This window comes from Rhineura floridana, chromosome 5, assembly GCF_030035675.1.
Source record: "Rhineura floridana isolate rRhiFlo1 chromosome 5, rRhiFlo1.hap2, whole genome shotgun sequence".
In the NCBI taxonomy this organism is placed as follows: domain Eukaryota; kingdom Metazoa; phylum Chordata; class Lepidosauria; order Squamata; family Rhineuridae; genus Rhineura; species Rhineura floridana.
In genome coordinates, this window is record NC_084484.1 from 56,101,229 (window position 1) to 56,119,901 (window position 18,673).

Consider the following 18,673-nt stretch of genomic DNA (forward strand, 5'->3'; position numbering starts at 1 on the left):
ATTTATTATTTAATTTGCATCCCGCCCTTCCTCCCAGCAGGAGCCCAGGGTGGCAAAGTGCTAAAAACACTTTAAAACATCATAAAAACAGATTGCATTGCCCACAATATTTGCATAAAAAGTAGGATAAAGCAATGTAAGCAATGTTATAATTTACAATATTATAATTTACACTTCTTGCTGTACTCACTCTTATCAAACCTCTGCCATTGTTTAAAACCACATTTTTTTCTCTCAGTGTACCTCAATCCCTGCTTCACTCTAACTTCTGCCCTTGTTTTAAACAGCCACTTTCCCCCTTTCAGTATCTCTCCTTTCTCGTTGTACTCAAACTTCTCCCTCTTCCATTCCTCAGCTGCTTCGTGTGAGAGAGATAAAAGATGTGGAACTCTCAAATATTCCATATTCCTCCTGGCCTCCAAGAGGTCTTTTGTAACTTTAAAAGTTGTGCAGGGGGAAGGGAGAATTCCACCATGTGGTTTTTCCCATTACAGTGTTGCAAGAACACCTGCACTTGGCTGACTTTCTCTTCTCCTAAACATATAGGATCAGTCTCAGGCCATGAACCTGGCAACCCTAGGTGCAACCCCTAGTTTTTTTATATATATATTCTTAGCCTTAGTACTATAACCATAGCTACTAGTGCCAGTTTCCTGAACGTATTGCACTTCTCATGTATAGAAATATATTGTCTTTTTATGAAAGTGCACATCACCCTTACTGATTAAATGCCAAATAGTATCTAAAATTAATCATTTCTCCTAGCTCTATATTATAAGCCCACAGTTTGATTAACTTATTTATTCTGCCTAGGTAAGATCCACACATTTAGCAAGCATACCCCTGAGAATGACTAGGGAATGGAAAAGATGTATCTATAGCCACTAATTTATTTTTAAGGGGAAAAGTTAAGTGCAATGAAGATGCCACCCTTTAGGGCATAACTCTCACAAGGCAGCTTACATAAACATTAAATAAAATGTATTTAAAGAGTAAGAAAAATCAATACAACAGCATACAAATTTTAAACACACAGGCCAGCTATTTTTAAAAACACACAAATAAAACAGCAGTATAGAGTCCAATAAACTAGCTCTATAATTTAAAACTGTGGCATTAAGAAGCTTCATTTAAGAAAAGGCAGTTTGAAATAAATAGGTTTTTAAAATCCAATTACAAAGTCATAATGTTGGCGCTATGTACATTATGTAACTCCATGGGGAAGGAGTTTCAAAACTTGGGAGACATCATTAAATTGAAGACCAACCATTAAAATGGAACAAGCGAACTTATTTTTTTCTTGCAGTCTTTGCTAAGTTTGGTTCAGCTGGGCATATTTCAATTATTTATCACCCAGACCCAATTCATGACAGGTTTCGTGAAAGTATGTTTTGTTGAAATCAATAAAACTTATTCACACATAATGGTCACAATCCAACACATACTTTGGCACGTCTAAACCCATAGAAATCTATGGCCTTAAGCACATGAAAATCTATGTTGGGGCAATTTTAGGGTTGGGATCCAACTGCCCTGCTGCTTCCATAAACAAAAGAAAATATGGCAGTTCCATGACATTAAAAGATAGAGTGTAGCAGGAAAAAGATTTTCACATATTTCCTGTTGTGGACATTTATGGCTATTTTGGATTACCGTAATGTACCAATCCTGTTGGTCCATCTGAACTAGTGGCAATCCAAAACTGGATTCTCCCCTGTATTTGTATTTTTTGGGTAATTAAGGCTCCAATACAGAGCACTAATCACCCACAAACCCATTCATATGAGAGTGCATGCACATATTACTTTTATCTACCCACATTAATGTACAGAGAAGTACTTTAAACCAATAGTGAAGCTGGCGGATATGCTGGCATGTAAATGAGCCTACCAAGTGTCCCACTTTGCTCCAGTTCTCCTTTATTGCTTTATATGTTTTACAGTATCAGTAAATCCATTCAGTCTTGTTATTATTACTGAAGGAAGGCCCACCTGGGAATATTTAGGTCTTTCAGTGATAGCCCAAGGCCTAGATGTAATGTCTGTTGAAATTGCATTCACTATTAAAAAATAGCAAGGACAATTTTTTCTGACCAAAATTGGAAGCTAAAATAAAGAGGACAGAAACATCAAGCTAGATACTTACTGTACACATTTATATTGCAGCACATCCTTCTAGTAGCTGGCTTGCAAAGTCGTACAGTTTAGAGTTTGTAATGTCTGAAATTATATCGTAAACCTGTTGGTCTGCTGTTAATACAGTTCCTGTTGCTGTCTGTAGTTGAAGGCACATATGTTTAATTCTTCAATGGCATTCAGTTTGTTATCTGAAAGGTCTCTCACTGCTGTTGAAGCAATGCAAACCAGACTACACCCAGGCGAACAAAGGAAATTTAACTTTCATAAGTTGGCTTTATAATGCATTTACTTTGACTGCACCGAGCAAATCTAAAAAAAGATGAAAAGCATCTTTAGCGTGCCAGAAACATCTGGTTTCATATTTTCAGACCAAAAGGAAATTGCATGAAGTCTAAAATCTTATGTTTTGATTTACATTATTATTGGAGGGCCGAGAAGCTGCCAGTCATAAAATAATTTTTTTATGATAATAAATAAATAAGGAAAACAATCTGACATGTTGTGGAACAAAGATGCATTTCAAGTTTAATTAACTGATAACAATGTTTATGAGAGCAGAGTTCTGCCACCAATTATGCAGCTAGTAAATGCATGCCAGCCATGCAAAGCTGGCCTATAAAAGTGTGACGAAGAAGATATCTCCTGCAGCAAAATACTTCCAAGCACAAAAGGGAAGGTATTCTGCATGCAGTAAATCATGCAGCAATTAAGATCCTCTCTGAAGACGTTGATGAGAAGGTATTTTACAGATTGCATGAGACAGTTGCTTTGCTTCAAGTGTGCATTGTAAATGGTACAATAGCTGTAGCTCCTGCTTTCTAATATGCCTGCTGATAGAGTCCACAGCAACTGCTCCCCTGCTACTTCTGTTAAATGAGCTCATAGCTGGCTGCTCTAATCCCACCCTTTCAGGTTTGTAGCCAATAAGTGAAGTCAAGGTTGTGATTGACAAAAATTTGTTGACCTCCATACAATTGCTAGAATCAATCAGAAGGCCAGAGAACTGTTGTCTTTTCCTGCTTGTCTGAAAATCTCATAAATTGAGTAAGTTTATAGTTTTCAGCAGTAACAAAAGTCCCTTTCTCTGTGTGTGCAGGAGTTGTTATGATAATTTCAGTTATGATTATAATAAAAGTGTACATGCAGGGTTTTTTAAATTCCTTACAAAAATAGCATATTATACATTTTATCTTTCAAATAATTTTTGAACAATTTTTTGTAGTGTACATGCAGCTTATGATGCCATTACAATGTATTCAACTATTGTAATCATGAGGAGTCAAACAAATTTAAAGTTTCCTGAACTGTTGAAGAGGGCATTTTATTTGTCTGATTCATAGCCTGTTTTGAAAACCTTCCCAATATAAAGCTATCCTATATTTATTTCTTTATTTTTTATTTTATTTATATCCTGCCCTTCCTCCCAGCAGGAGCTTTTCTGGAAGTAAAGCTGCAGTGTAAATCCCACATACCTGGAGTAAATCACATTTAGGACTTACTTTTGAGTAGACATGGTTAGGATTATGCTGTAAATCAATGGGATTTTTTGAATGAACATAGCAAAGGATTGTGTTTGTGCTGTAAATCTTTCTCTCCCCCTCCAATCCACTTTTTAAAAGCAACTAGGCACAGGTTACTTAGGTGTCACTGCTTTTATTTTGTAGGAAACTAACACTGATTTTATTCTTTTAAAAATGTTCTACAATGATCAACTGGTTTTGACCATAAACTATTATATGGGGTGTATGTATTTTTACATCTCCAGTGTGTGTATATATGGAGTCTTTCCAACAACCCTGTGAGGTAGGGTTGCTGACAGGAAACCAAGGCAGCTCACAACAAGAAATAAATCCATTTAGAATCCAATAATCATAAAAACAAGCAAAAAACAGTTGCAAACATCTTAAAGTGGCATGATTCTGAATTTTGGTTTGGGTGTGTGAAGTTCCTTATCACTTGAGGTTGAGTCCTGTGTACACTTCCCTGTTTGAGTAAGCCTCACTGAATACATTGGGACTTGCTTCTGAGTAAACATGCCTAGGATATCACTATAAATATCTTTACAGGATGAGTAAATAATAAACATCTTTGACAGTCATGCTTATATACATATTTTTTCATACTATGTCTCGATAAGTATCTGACATCACACTATGGTTGTGCATTATTATTTCCTCTACTTTTAAAGTGTGCCTTTCTTCCTTTCGCCCAGTCTCTAATCTACCATTTTTGGGCAAGGTGATCGAGCGAGGGGTGGCCAAACAGTTACAGACACACTTGGAGGAAGCAGATTATTTAGATCCATTCCAATCGGGCTTCAGGACTGGACATGGAACTGAAACAGCCTTGGTCGCTCTGGTGGATGATTTGAGGTGGGCGTTGGATAGGGGAGAACATTCATTCCTCGTCCTCCTGGATCTCTCAGCGGCCTTCGATACCGTTGACCATGGTATCCTCTTGGATCGCCTGGAGGGAATAGGAATAGGGGGCACGGTTTTACGGTGGTTCCGTTCCTATCTCTCAGACAGGCACCAATGGGTGGCATTGGGAGAGGAGGTTTCAGACCCTTGGCCTCTCAATTGTGGTGTGCCACAGGGTTCTATCCTCTCTCCCATGCTATTTAACATCTATGTAAAGCCGCTGGGGGCCATCATCAGGAGATTTGGGTTGCAGTGTCACCAATATGCGGATGACACTCAGCTCTATCTCTCATTTAAGTCCTCACCAGAGTTGGCTGTGGATACTATTTCCAAGTGCCTGGAGTCCGTAAGTGAATGGATGGGAGGAAACAGGCTGAAACTGAACCCCGACAAGACCGAGGTACTGCTTGTGGGAGACAAGAGAAGGTTAGGAGATATTGACCTGGTGTTGAATGGGGTAAGATTGCCCCTGAAGGACCAGGTTCACAGCCTCGGGGTCATTCTTGACTCCCAGCTGTCCATGGAGGCTCAGGTTTTGGCAGTGAGCCGGGCAGCTTGGTATCAATTACATCTGATACAGAGGCTGCGACCCTACCTTCCTGTCCATCTGCTCCCACGGGTGGTACATGCCCTGGTCTCCTCTCGCTTAGACTACTGTAATGCGCTCTACGTTGGGTTACCCTTGAAGATGGTCCGGAAATTACAGCTGGTACATAATGCGGCGGCACGGTTGATTAAGAACAGCCGCCGCCGTGATCATATCACTCCAGTGCTAGAAGATCTGCACTGGCTACCAGTTGTTTACCGGGCCCAATTCAAGGTGTTGGTGTTAACCTTTAAAGCCCTACACGGTTTCAGTCCAGTTTATCTAAAGGAGTGCCTCCAGCATCACCAAATATGCCGCCTGACGAGATCAGCCTCACAAGACCTTCTCTCAGTCCCACCAGCTAAAACAGCTAGGCTGGTGCGGACCAGAGAGAGGGCATTCTCGATTGTGGCTCCCACCCTCTGGAATTCTCTGCCATATGACCTTCGCCATGCCCCCTCCCTGGTAGGTTTCCGCCGAGGATTGAAAACTTGGCTGTTTAGGCGGGCCTACGGGACTCCTGGGTAATCTGGTTTTAGTTTGTAAAGATGTGGGGGGGTGGATTAATTAGAGACTGATGTTATAATTGTACTTATATGTTGTATTTTAATTTTTATGTACGCCGCCTACAGTGGCCGTTAATTCAGCCAGATAGGCGGCTTAGAAATAAAATTTTATTATTATTATTATTATTCCTTGGCATGGTCATTGTCCCCTTCTGTTGTTTTCACCCTGAGAGGCAGGTTGGACTGAGAGATGGTGAGTAGCTCATGGTCACCCAGTAAACTTTGTAGCTGATTTCCATTTTAAAAAGTTAATTAAAACAATATACATGCAGATAAAGTTTATGAAGTAGATCTGCACAATTCATTTAAAGCACATCCAACTCGCATTTAAAGTGCATGACTACCCCCAAAGAATCCTGGGATTGAAAAGAACAGAAAAAAAACAATTTTAAAATATACTCTTTTGAACAAAGGAAGGGCTGTAGCTCAGTGGTAGGGCATATGCTTTGCATGGAAAGGTCCAAAATCCAATCTCTGGAAAAGACTGGTAGCCTGGAGAGCCTATGCTGAGCTAGGTGGTACCAAATGGCCTGAGTCGGTAAACGGCAGACTCCTTTGTTCCTAAAAGAGGGAAGAGACCCAAGGGCCACAGTGACTCCAAAATTTATTTATGTATTTTATTTACAACATCTATATACCACTTTATTGTAAAAAAGAAACAAACCCCTCAAAGCAGTTTACAGAAGGAATTAAAACAATAAAATTATTGGTAAAAACAAAAAAGGCAGGTATTTAAAAACATTCAAAATAATAAAACCAACAATGTTAAAAACAGATAAAAAACATAAAAGCTTCTACATGCCTGGGTAGGCTTGCTTAAACAAAAATGCTTTTAGCAGGAGCCAAAAAGCATACAATGAAGAATAATGTCAACAGGCAGGAGTTCCAAAGCATAGGTGCTGCCACACTAAAGGACTGATTTCTTACAAGAGCAGAACAAGTACTATGCAGCACCTGTAACATGGAAAGCACACCTTGAACTTGGCCTGGTAGCAAATTGGCAACCAGTACAGATTTCAGAGCAGAGGTGTTATGTGCTGGTAGGGTCTCACTCATGTCAGCAATCATGCCACAGCATTCTGCACTAACTGCAGTCCCTGGTCAGGTTGTGCTGCATGAAGATTTCTGTGACCTTGGCTGACTGGCTACCAGGACCTTTTTAGTTTTGGTTTTTGGTTAGGAATACTGACTGGTTGTGGGATACTGAGTTTTCTGCCTTATTCATAGGAATCTTGTTGTGGTTGGTATGTTATTGCACTTAGAAAATCATCAGTCTTTTGTTTTTCTATTTGCATTTCATTTACCTTTAACCTCACTCCCTTATATCCACAGAAGCAACAACAGTGGTTCCATGCACTTAGCTCAACTCCCTTAAACCTACTGATGATGCACCTTGTTGGTTGCATGACAGTTTATTTCTTGCTGAATAGTGGTAAAAGAGAATTCACAATTGCAGGAATTGTGGCTGCAACTGCTGTTGTTGCCAAGCTACTGCCTGTGAAGGTAGCCCAAACCACATGTGTTTTCTTTCTGCCAATTATTACTTACTGGAATTAGGTTGGCTGTTAAAGTGAGTTTATAGCAGCCCACAGAGTAGGCAGGAAAGGGTACAGAATCTTCTTATTCTTATTTCTTAAACCTCTTTCTGAAGTGAAGGGCCAAATCTGTAAAGAAGTTTGGAGCAGCCATGTTAAAAGGCAGCCATGTGGGGCAGGGCATTCCAGGCAGGGGATTGCCAACCCTGCTTATATATAGATATCTTTGCAAAGGATCCCAAGTCAAGCCTTACCAACAGCACAGTCCTAACCATGTCTACTTAGAAGTAAGTCCTATTGAGTTCTATGGGGCTTAGTCCCTTAGTAAGCATGTTTAGAATTGCAGCCTTCAGGGGCATCCATCTTTACTCCTGAGTGCTCCTATCTAACATCTCCACAACACTAGGCTCCCTTCGTCTTACAGTTACGCTGGTCCCTTGACCGTAATAAACAATCTATCTATCTACAATGGCCAGAAGCAAGTAGGCTAGATTAAATCTTCCCTATCCAGGCTCCTTATGTAGGTGAGAAAGAATGATTCTGTCACTTCAGCTGGACCTGGGGAACACCATCTTTGAGCTAAGATTTCTGTCTTCATTTCCAGTCAGATAAATGTTTTTGTTTGTGTGGTATGCTCCAAGCAACTTTGGTTGATGCCTGCTCCCGTGGCATCATTAGTGTCCACCCATGGCATCACTAGGGCCCATCCTCGTGGCATCATTGGAACCCACCCCTGAAATCTCAAGGTTTGGGATGCTTCTGACCTGGCAAGCCTAATCTGATAACATGTTGATGCCATCTCTCAAGATCACTGATATTTGTTGTATACAAGGGGTTAGTTCTGATCTGCTCTGGATATTTTCCAGAAATGGTTTCATTCAACATTTTAGGAAATTTGCCCCCAAACCTCATCAGATGATGGAAATAATTTTTTCTATCATCTGATTAAGATCCATATTATTGAGTCAAAACATGCCAGTAGTAATTCCCAGCAGCACAGAAGACAGGATGCTAGCCTCTACAAACACAGGCATGCATACAAAGAGAGACACTAAATAAAACTAAACCTTCCAGCAGATGGGTTTATTTTATTAATGAAATATTTGACATTTTTGGAGTATGTGGAAAGAGGAGGATGGTGTAAAAATTCACCAGACTAAACTACTGAAACGATTTTCTATTATGCTAAATATTGCATTCCTATTTTATATTAACTAGAATGAATATATATTACTGCATATTCAGCATAACCAATAGCATAAGAGACAATTAGTATAATCATATGTCTTGATTATATGCCTATAATATGGTATGCTCTGGCAGAAGCTAAAATAAACCAGCACAAAAAGTAGCATTAAGAGGCAACATTTACTTTGTGTTGACCTGAAGCTGGCCCTGCCACAATGATTACCTTCAGAATTGTTGCATCAGAAATCCGTTCCTAGTTCCAGCATGGTACATCACTCTCTCTTCCTGTCTTCTTGTGCAGCATTTTATGGGTCAAAAAGGCTATAGGTTTCAGGTTCGGGGTTGTCAGCTGTATAGCATTTTCACTTCCTTCTTCTGATACCTGAGGTATCTAGTCTACAAGAAATCTTCCTTAAGGGATCTGCCCTTGCTTACTGCAGTCTGAACTCTGGATTGTATTGAGTGATTCAACATAAAGCTAATGGATATATGTACCTTGCAACTTTTTGCTTTTATTATTTTATATATACATTTAGGGAGCAATCCAAACCCAACTTCTGCTCGGATAGGTGGAGTTTGGAATAGGAGTATCTCTGGCTGAGCTGGCTGAAGTCCCTCATCCTAGCTCAGTCAGAGATATGCCAGTGGAAATCTTCCTTCCTGGCTCAGCTGAATCCAGCTGAGCCGAGGCCAGGGTAAGTCCTCAAAAAAGGATGTTCTAGGGGAGTGGCAGTGTTGTGGTGGGACAGGTCAGGGGGAGACTTTTCCGTCTTCCAAACACCATTCAGCTCAGTCATGTGATCTAGCAACCCAACAAACATTACACTGTCAAAAAGGGTGCTGTATGTCAAAGTTGCTCGGGCTGACTCAGCCGGCTGTAGCCCTCCTCCTGAATGGTGTTTGGAATAGGGGTAAATTATACCAGTATAATCTACCCTGGTGTAAATTATGTTGGCTTCCTATGGTTTGGATTACTCTGCCCAAAAAACACATATAGGTATTAGTATTTCCTAGTAATAATAGTCTGGAAATGCAGTCATTTTCAGAAGTTCAGAATTCTGTATGCATTAGCAAAGTTGTTAGATCCTCTATGAAGACGACCAAGTGCTATAAAAATGCTGCACACAGTTGTCAATGTGAAGGCATAAAATATGTCCCCAGGGCAATAGAAGGCTTGAACTTGTAGGATATAATGCTAATGATTCCTGAATTAGACTATCTGTCATCATCTAAAATGTAATAAATATTATTCCTAGCAGTGTCACCAATACAGGGACAAGGGATCTGAATCTAAGTAATACTATGGAGCATGGAAACAACCATCACAGTGAAAGGCAAACTGCTTGCTCATGAGTATTAATTTCATTAAAGTTAAAATAATATGAAAAGCTAACTTAAATTTGAAACTGACCTTCAGAAAAAAATCTTAGTGCATTTTTATTTTACCAATCATATTCTAGTAGTTATAGCAGCATTTTGTAACATTTGTAATAAATGTAAATGTACTACCTTCAAGTCGATTCCGACTTATGGCGACCCTCTGAATAGGGTTTTCATGAGGCTTAGAGGCAGTGACTGGCCCAAGGTCACCCAGTGAGCTTCATGGCTATGTGGAGATTCGAACCCTGGTCTTCCAGGTCGTAGTCCAACACCTTAACCACTACACCACACCACTAAATTTCAATTAGAATTTCATCAGTGGATTATTAGTAGTGGATTTCTTTCTGGTTAAAATTAATGTGAGACAAATCACAATCTCACGCTAGCAGGAGATCTGAAAAGAAAGATAGCTAACTTGGGATGATTTAGATCTAGGGAATCCGGTTATTGCAGAAAAAAGTGAAGAGATAAGACTTAAGACTCTTCTCAGCAATGTTATCCTGTGACTTAATGGGATATTTGCTTCCAGACAATCATAGGTCTGGTTTAGGTTGTACTTTGATTTAAAATAGTTCAATATAGAGACTGTTTACGTAACACACAAAACAAAGTTTGCATTTTATAGAAAAAGATATTATTTGGGTCTGTTAATGAGATTGCTACTATTTGACACCAACAGTGTAATCCTATCCATGTCAACTCATAAGTAAGCCCTGTTTATTTCAATGAGACTTAAGCTCCAAACCCATACACAGTTACCTGGGAATAAGTTCTGTTGAACTCAGTACAGTTTACTTCTGAGTACACATGTATAGGATTGCACTATAACACTCAAGCAGGTGTGTATAGGACTGCAGCCTTAGCTGACATAAAGTTAGAGAAATAAGTATAAGCTTCACACAACAGACAATGTAACTCTTGGACTAACTTTATTTAGGCTGCAATCCTATAGTTCCTTGCTGTGATTTAAGTGAAATTAAAATATGGATATAGATATGCTCATATGCATTCCTTCAAAGTATTCCTTCTTTTTTTAAAAATCAAGGCTAGCCAGCTGTTTTTGTTTGTTTTTTGATCTAGTGTATCAAGAATGCAGAAGCAGTTGTAAAGCATAGATTGTTTGGGGAGGAGAGTAATTGTATGCTTCATAACTGAAGTGATACACATTTATTTAAATATGCATTTATTTAAATATTTATAAACTGCACTTTTATAAAAAATAACAAAGTGGTATACAACATGAAAACATAATACTATAACAGCATAAGTAAAAGTATCATTAGCATATCAATAAGACTGGTTGATAAAAAAAAGTCAACTCCCAAATGCCAGTCTGAACAGTACAGTTTTTAAAAGACTTCTAAAAGAAAGCATATATATGACTCCTGCCAGCCTTCTGTTGGCAAGGAGTTCCATAGGGCAGGGCCTGCCATACTAAAGACCCCGCCTAACTGTCCCCCACCTCCGCAAGACACTTAAATCCAGTGTTTAAAATTATCGACATTACATTGTAATTCCTCAGAAGAGATCAAGCCAATCTGGATGTTGAATAGAATAGAACCACCACTTTATTAGTATAAGCAAAGCTTGCAGGCTTCTAATGAGCATCCGGTTGGCTGCTATGAGAACAGAGCGCTGGACTAGATAGGCGCTTGGCCTGGTCCAGCAGGGCTCTGCGCTTCTTATGTTCTTAATGTTCTTTCGCAACAAGGTCAAATAACAGCACTTGCATAGCTGTTTGCAGAGCACTTCCTATTCCTGGAAGACCAACATAATCCAGTTAAAACACTCCCAGTACAGGGCCAATCCACACACTAAATCAGCACATCACGACTGCAGGATGAGTGGTCAATCTGGAGCTGAGCATGTGGAGAGGCAATCTGGCAGCTGCTTCCCCACATGCACTGGCTCACAACTCAACTCAGATTTAATGCCATCACAAAGCTCCAGAAGTAATTTGAACAGTGTGGTGGGCTGTGTGAAATTTATAGGCCCAGTTGGCCTATGTATGTTCTCCACATGGTCCTATGGTTGGTGGTTTAGGTGTGACCAGATTCAAGAGAGTGGAAGGAAGGGCTTGTTCAGCTCTAGCCATCAAACGTGAGGGTGCAAAATGCTTTAATTATCATGGTGCAAATGCTTTAATTAAAAAAAAAGTCAGATTTGATATATACATAGGCAAGCACAAACCTTTTCTGCAATGAAATCATTTTGTGAGTTGGTAGTGAAGACACCCCTGTTTTTTCTCTTTTTCATTTGATTCTAGTGTAGAGATAGATGAGCTCTAGGAAACTGCAGAAATTAACATAGAAAGTATGTCCCAAAAGAACAATTGGGAAAATTACCACCCTACATCTGTCCCTAGCATCTTTCTCCTTCATATAATCCAATGGAGGAACTCTGCTGTCAGTTTGTACTGGGAGGAAGAAACGCAACAGGGGCAAAATCCATGACCCTGTGGATGATTCTTGGGAGGCCAGGGCTTTCCTCCCATTCCTATCCTGCAACCTTGCCTCTGAAACCTTTTTATACTTCCCCCACCCCAATTAGACCTAATGGCAGAGGAATGGTTTTACTCCATATCAGATCAAGATCTAAGCTGCAGAAGAGATTCAGGGATTATTAAAAGCTCACCTGGCTTTGAGCCGTTGAATATTCATCCTCAGTATAGCTCAAGACATCCGCAGCCTTGTGGTGGAAAATACACAAGACAATGAGAGGCCACATAAGATCAACTAATGGAAATTCTTGTCTGTACATTTCAGAAAAAGAGTTTTATTTATTTAAATATATATTAATAATGAGCCATATCTTCCTAAGTCCCTCTTAGCCCATCACTCTTTTTGGAAAGACGTGTTTGGGTAAATACACTGTTATCTGCTTATCTCCTCACTGTTTAAATCAGGGGTCCCCAGCATGGTGCTCATGGTGCAATGGCATCTTTGAGGTCTTTCCCTGATGCTCAAAAAGTCTCTAAGCTACTCTCTACTCACTGCTCCTTTGGTCATGAGGTTGTGAGGATGGGGAACATTTTTCCTCCTTGAAAACTACATAGAGCTGAAGGAGGAAGCTGGAAGAGTGACATTCTTTCCCACTTCCTCTTTCAGCTCTATGTATTGTACTGGATTAATTCTGCTGGACTGAACTTTTTCCAAATCCCTTGGGAAAACAAACTTTGTGTGCATGCACTTTCTGTCTTTCGGGGAGGGGGGTTGGCTTATCTGGTGGAGGGTGGGAAGAGAAAAATCACCAGAAGGCACTCACTCAAAAATCTAAATGTGCTCACAAGCCTGAAAAGGTTGTCAACTCCTGGTTTAAACTTCCATGATAACCTTCATTTCCTCTGGACATACTATACCTTTTTGACATGTTCTTTTCATTAATCTATGATTTGTTGTTTTCTTTTGTATTCATTTTATCTTTTCACCCTGTTGATAAACTCAGTAAAAAGAATCATGGCCAACACACACAAACACAAATCTATTGCTGATATGTTGAATCTCTTGAGCGTCTATGCATCCCTTATCCACAAACATCAAAGTGGCATGAATTTTGTTAGGCTGTTTAGTTCAGAGGTGGGCCAGCATGAATGGCATTACTCTTGTATACTTATCAAATTAATAATGTTTGTACTCCCACAGCATCTATAATTTGAGGATCTCAAGGCATTCACAGCTTCACACTCGCACACATGCCTACACTAGCAGCCGTGAAAATGAGCAGAGAATAATTTAGGGCTGCTGGCCCCCTTGATACTTTTATCCTGTCTGTGTGGTGGCCATCATTACAGTAAGGGATTGCTAAATGGATAATACTCTTTCCAGCCAGAGAGTGCAACAATACTAGTAGGCAAAGGGGAAGGAAAAAATGCCTTTTGAAAGCAGCTTTCTTTGTTGCAGAAGCAGCTAATACAGTTCTCAAAAATATGATGGGATGGGGAAAAGCAGTGAGAAACAAAGGCAAATTATTATCCCTTTGGGTCTTTGTACAATAACTACCTCAAAATGTATTGTAATGCCCAAAGCTAATTTTCCTTTCTTTGCAGACTTACAGGTTTAACCACAATGACAGCTGCTGGTTTGCTGGTGATATTGGCTTGGCTGTTGCTGCCAATGCATTAGCAAATGAGCCTTCTTGATCTTTAAAACATTACAAACAGGTCATGCAATGAAAAGTTGCACTGGATCCCCATCCCCTAAGAAGAATGATTCTGTTCGTGGCTCCAGAAAACTTGGAACAGGAGACTTGAAATGCAGTTCAGGCCTCTCAGGAGGGCAGTGACTTTCAGGAGTGAGGAAAAGATAAAGGGCTCCTCCACTCCTTGCCCCCACCTCCAGCTGAGGTCTTCCCCTGCTGAGTTAAACCTGAATATTATACCGCCATATAGTGGGGAGGCACGCAGTTCTCAAGATGGAACAGGTACCCCCCAACCCCAATCTTCTTCCCAGGATACTTACTATAAGCTGTCAGGGGTTTGAAATGTCAGTTCCCTCCCTCCTCTGCTTTTAATCTGGTGGTTTTAATTTTCTACTGATGCACAAGCAGTCAGTGTCTCAAACAGCTCTTAGCCATATACTTGATTGGTAGACTTACGCAGTCTGCCTGACTTCTGGTTTTTTGAGGTGTCTGTCTGTATCTCTAACTGCCATCTGCACTCTGTAAGTTGAACAGTTCACAGATCCCCGTCAGACAGTGTGCGCATATGTGCATGTGTAGACATTTTCTTTTAATTCACAAGTAGAGATGGATGGATCTGTCAATTTCAGTTTCTCATTGTTCCATTCTTCCGTTTTCCACATTTTCACAGCATTTCTTTTTAAAAATAAGACTCATGGAGAGTCATCAGCACTTCAGCATGATTTTCTCCTACTACAGTGGAGTCACATCATATGTACATTTCACTTGCGCAAATTCAGCTATACTCACTCAGCTGATTGGAGACTGGAGAGAGGAGTGCCACAGAACCAAATCTCAAGGGATGTTAGATTCTGGCCAGCTCTAAGACAGAACAGGGAGTAGAACGGAGGTTCCTTGCATGAACTTGGAATTTACTCTTGCACTTTCTGGCCATCTCAGTCTACGCTGCTGAGAGGGATTTAAGGGTGCAGGTGGCATGGATTTTTATCAGAGAATAATGTCCCCTTAGTCAGTAATACCACTGTACATGGGTAATTTTGACTATATATGATTTTTGCCTTAAGTGCTGACTTTAAAACATAATTCCGTGTAAGATCCACAGTATACAAATTTTTGTATGCAGTTTTGATTACTTTTTTGCAAACAGTTTCCCCTAATACAATGCATTTTGTATGCTATTTTTATTTATATGTATGCATACTTTCCTGTAATATATGCATTTTTGTACCCATTTGCTGGTTGGAGAACTGCATCACAAAATTTGGAGAGGTGCAAATTTCAAAGGACAGTTGTGTTTTGTTTTATGCATTGGCCCAAAAAGTGAGGATGAAAATGCGAGCAATATGGAATTTCTCCCCCATCCGTCTTCATGAGCCTATGTAGTTCTTCGTAACTTAAGTGTGTAGAACCCTCTGCCTTATTTTTTGGTGGCCCCATTGCACTTCCAAACTGACAGATGCTCCTGAGTTTGATATTTGCCAGAATGATGGATATTTCTCTTCCCCAAATAATTTTATTTATTTACAAAGTGAGGGAAGCAAAGGAGGCATGTGACTAGATACATGGTGAAATAGTGTCTACGGGAATAGAATGACTTGTTAAGTAGCAGGATTCAGAGTTGAGTCACAAAGAGGGGTGAGGTAGAAAATTGATTTGGTTTGCATTTAAAGCCGAATCTGTCAAATTTGCACTTTCCAAAACCTGGCATTTTAGCATGTGTTTTTAAATTGTTTTTATATTGTTTTGAGTTTTAAAATTGTGTTTTAAATTGTTTTTAAAATATGTTTTTAAATTGTGTATTTGTTTTAATGTTTTTGATTGCTGTAAACCGCCCAGAGAGCTTTGGCTATGAGGCGGTATACAAGTGCAACAAATAAATAAATAAATAAATAAATATGAGAACCAAAACACAACCTTCCTCCAAAATTTTCACTTATCCAACTTTTGCAACCAAAGAATGTTTACACAAATATATAGATTAGGGTAAAATGTGCATAAAAACATATTTGTGAAAATAGTGTTCAAAAATGCATTATATTAGAAGTTGCTTGCAATATGTGTACATTAGTCAAAACTGCATACAGAAATGTGTTTATGAGGAGAAATTGGCACTAAAATGCTGAAGAATTTTCATGAGGATGTTTTAAAAAACAAAATTCACAAATTGCTGTAGAAATGTGGAGAACTGAATGTTAGACTGGAAAAATGAGAAACAGAGAGAACCAAATTGGATAGATCCCTCCATCCTCAGTCACAAGCAAACCCACATTTCTATTGGTGAGTTTCCCAAGTGCAAAAATCAGGAGCAATTGTCTTTAGAAACTCATATCAAGAACAATTATTTTAAAATATTTTCATGTAAGATGGAGCTTTCTAGAATAGCTGCCACTCTGGGCAAATGTAGGCACAAAATTAATTTCCGTTGGCAAGTAAAAATGCATCTGTTTGCCAAGGCCTTTGGTTAGGGTGAAGTGTAATAATGGCTGTGAATGTGCTTTTCTGGTTCCCACTGCCATGTAATTTTTATTGAGAATGTAGTGTGATAAATGCACTGTGGTTTTAGTTGAAATATTGGTAGCAATATATTGGTTTTAATATATACGTAATAAGAGAGCCAGTGTGGTGTAGTGGTTACGGTGTTGGACTACGACCTGGGAGACCAGGGTTCGAATCCCCACACAGCCATGAAGCTCACTGGATGACCTTGGGCCAGTCACTGCTTCTCAGCCTCAGAGGAAGGCAATGGTAACCCCCCTCTGAAATCCGCTTACCATGAAAACCCTATTCGTAGGGTTGCCATAAGTCGGAATCGACTTGAAGGCAGTCCGTTTCCATTGTCATTTACGTAATATATAACATTGGTTTTAATATATACATGTTCCCCACCCTGGGACCTTTGGGTGAAGAGTGATGTATAGGTATCTATAATAAATAGTAAATATATATAAGAAACAAAAAATAGTAAATATATTGTGTGAATTCAATTAACATGGTTATTATCTGGTTTGTTAGCTGATATTAAGCCAGACATTCCTGATTCAGGAGAAGAAGGGAAACTCTTGCTTCTTGCAAGCCAGGATCTCTGCACCTATGCTGGCATGTGATAGGAGGAGAGTTGAGACAAGGAGCATATAGCCACACACTGATACAGCTTCTTTTATGAAGCCGTGGGTGATCACCCAAACAAGTCCTGTGCCTGCAGAAGGCTTCTGTTTTGTGGGAATGCAACTTTTATGCACTGCTCTATTCCTCCTAACCTCCTTTCCCCCCTTTCGCTATCTGTACACCATTCGTGATACTTTTCCCACAGTCTCTTCCCCCACCATAAGGTGTAATGCAAATTGTGCAAACATCAAAATGTGTTCGAAATGAGTAAAGTGTTAAGTCTGCAAGTTGAGAATCTTTAAGTACCATGATGACATTTGCATACATTTAATTTATTTGGTTTTCTAGGTTATAGAATTTGGGTTTTCTTAGTGGGGAATCTGGATTTTTGGTTATGTATTGTAAGAATAGAAACAGCTGTACTATAGCTCATCTTGTATATAATCTGAGGTTTTGTAGTTCCCTTTGACAAACGATGTACAGTGCACATAGTCAGAACCCCCACTGTGCTTTAGCAATACCCAGCTGGTCTAATAGTCTCTTGGGACTTTAGCCAATCAGTTTTAAGCCATCATAAAGCCAACCACAGACATAGAATCAAAGCACATATTGGAAGTGTACTTTTAAAAAATTTCATTACTAATTCTATTTTGTAGGCCCTCCAGAAATTGCACTGAATTTCTCCCCCAGTCCCATGGCTTTTAAAATGAAAATAACTTTTAATAACTAACAGTTCCAGATACAACAGAGGATATGTTGAGATTTGTCTGTAATAATAAAAATTAAAATAGTCACACAGTACATTTCCCTTCATTTTAAAAACATGAAAATGATTTTGATACTTTGACACGCTTGTCCTCATGCATTTGTGCCAGTGCTGGGGTATTTTATATATTTATTTATAAAAATTATTATATACTGCCCTTCATTCCAATGTGGATTACACACACACACATTGCCTGGGTGTAAACCTCATTGAGCTTACATCTGAGGAGACATACATAGGGTTTCACTGGACAGGCTACATCTGTCTACTCGGAAGTAAATGTCATTGAGCTCCATGACACTTGCACCCAGGCAATCCTAGACATTGTGTTCAACGAGATAGGACTTGCTCCTAGATAACTGTGTATGGAACTGCAGCCTTAATGACCTAACTCCTTTTGCATGGCCTGCTGTAAGAATCTAGAGGTTGGCCCAATGAATTTTAGGAATGGATGAGAAATTGAGTTCTCTCAGTTAAGGTAGCAAATTTAGCAAGCAATACATGGCATAGGAAGATTTGTGATTGGATTTCCAACTGTGAGGTTTAATCTTTTTAGAATTTTCCTGTTGAATACACACACACACAGCTGCTGTTTCCACCACGGGGGGAAACATGCAGGTCCTCAAGATCAGCTGACACACATATGCATTTCTGATGATCACAGGAATGTGCATGTATGTGTGAACCAGATATCATAGTCATTTGTTTTTATGCACTCCTTTGGACATTTCTCTTTCGACCTTATTCAAAGTCTACTGCTGGACTCTCTTTACAAGAATCATGCACATTTATCAACTACCATCCTTCTGCATTTGAAAATTGGGTATGTTATCATATAATGTGCCCAGCTGA